General features: G+C 48.0%; 1 non-coding gene across 1 annotated transcript; it reads left to right on the top strand.

Annotated features, from left to right (window-relative positions):
* Positions 1-550: 550 nt before the first annotated feature.
* Positions 551-624, top strand: TRNAN-GUU (transfer RNA asparagine (anticodon GUU)). The gene has a single exon. It is a non-coding gene; the product is annotated as a tRNA-Asn (tRNA).
* Positions 625-2,119: the final 1,495 nt, after the last annotated feature.

Raw genomic sequence — 2,119 nt, 5'->3', positions numbered from 1 at the left:
GGAAGAAACACGCTGGATGAATGGTCTCAACCTGGAGATGCTGAGGATCCTAGAGGACGCTCATTGGCAGCTCATGACTCTTCTATTGAAACTAATGTGTTATTAATCACTTACACACTGAAGGTGAATAGAGAACTTGTATATGGAAGGATATGGAATGAAATCAATGAACAGGTTGTAGGGGCAAACATTGTTTATATTTTCATAAGTAAATGTGATTGAGAGAGGGAGGGAATTATCAGGGTAATGCGCCAAGCCATTACGACAGTATAGCCTGGAAGAGGTCAGAATTAAGGATTTTGGATGGGATGGGGGAAGGAATGGTGCCCAAACACTTGGACGGTCGGGGGATTGAACGCAGACCTGAATGAAGCGAGACCGTTGCTCTACCGTCCAACACAACTGGTTGGGTAGATATAATAGACAAATAAGGAGAGACTTTTCTGCCAGACAAACTGTGACTAACAAGGAGGACACGACAAACTAAATGTGAAACGCGTAAACACACACAAACAGAGTTAACAAACACACAAACGCAGGTTTAACCCAAGCCTCCGTGGCACAATTGGTTAGCGCGTTCGGCTGTTAACCGAAAGGTTGGTGGTTCGAGCCCACCCGGGGGCGGCTGTTTTGAAGTTTGTTCAGCTTCACTTGTTTGAGAAAATGAGAACAATTATATAATTATTTTCTTAACATGGATGATTTTACCAAAAGTTTACCAAGAGTTTAGCAAGGAATAAATGTGGGAGTATTATAGAGAGAGAAGCTGCTGGTGACCCAAGGATATAATCGTGGTGATGGCTCTGGCTGCTGGTGACCCAAGGATATAATCTTGGTGATGGCTCTGGCTGCTGGTGACCCAAGGATATAATCTTGGTGATGGCTCTGGCTGCTGGTGACCCAAGGATATAATCTTGGTGATGGCTCCGGCTGCTGGTGACCCAAGGATATAATCTTGGTGATGGCTCCAGCTGCTGGTGACCCAAGGATATAATCTTGGTGATGGCTCTGACTGCTGGTGACCCAAGGATATAATCTTGGTGATGGCTCTGACTGTTGGTGACCCAAGGATATAATCTTGGTGATGGCTCTGGCTGCTGGTGACCCAAGGATATAATCTTGGTGATGGCTCTGGCTGCTGGTGACCCAAGGATATAATCTTGGTGATGGCTCTGGCTGCTGGTGACCCAAGGATATAATCTTGGTGATGGCTCCAGCTGCTGGTGACCCAAGGATATAATCTTGGTGATGGCTCTGGCTGCTGGTGACCCAAGGATAGAATCTTAGTGATGGCTCTGGCTGCTGGTGACCCAAGGATATAATCTTGGTGATGGCTCTGGCTGCTGGTGACCCAAGGATATAATCTTGGTGTTAGCTCCGGCTGCTGGTGACCCAAGGATATAATCTTGGTGATGGCTCTGGCTGCTGGTGACCCAAGGATATAATCTTGGTGTTAGCTCCGGCTGCTGGTGACCCAAGGATATAATCTTGGTGATGGCTCTGGCTGCTGGTGACCCAAGGATATAATCTTGGTGAAGGCTCCAGCTGCTGGTGACCCATGGATATAATCTTGGTGATGGCTCTGGCTGCTGGTGACCCAAGGATATAATCTTGGTGATGGCTCTGGCTGCTGGTGACCCAAGGATATAATCTTGGTGATGGCTCTGGCTGCTGGTGACCCAAGGATATAATCTTGGTGACGGCTCCGGCTGCTGGTGACCCAAGGATATAATCTTGGTGACGGCTCTGGCTGTTGGTGACCCAAGGATATAATCTTGGTGATGGCTCTGGCTGCTGGTGACTCAAGGATATAATCTTGGTGATGGCTCTGGCTGCTGGTGACCCAAGGATATAATCTTGGTGATGGCTCTGGCTGTTGGTGACCCAAGGATATAATCTTGGTGATGGCTCTGGCTGCTGGTGACCCAAGGATATAATCTTGGTGATGGCTCTGACTGTTGGTGACCCAAGGATATAATCTTGGTGATGGCTCTGGCTGCTGGTGACCCAAGGATATAATCTTGGTGATGGCTCCAGCTGCTGGTGACCCAAGGATATAATCTTGGTGATGGCTCCAGCTGCTGGTGACCCAAGGATATAATCTTGGTGATGGCTCCAG

Source organism: Procambarus clarkii, chromosome 24 (assembly GCF_040958095.1).
Source record: "Procambarus clarkii isolate CNS0578487 chromosome 24, FALCON_Pclarkii_2.0, whole genome shotgun sequence".
Taxonomy (NCBI): Eukaryota; Metazoa; Arthropoda; class Malacostraca; order Decapoda; family Cambaridae; genus Procambarus; species Procambarus clarkii.
Note: the sequence above shows the minus strand (reverse complement) of the source record. Positions and strands in the feature narration are given on the sequence as shown.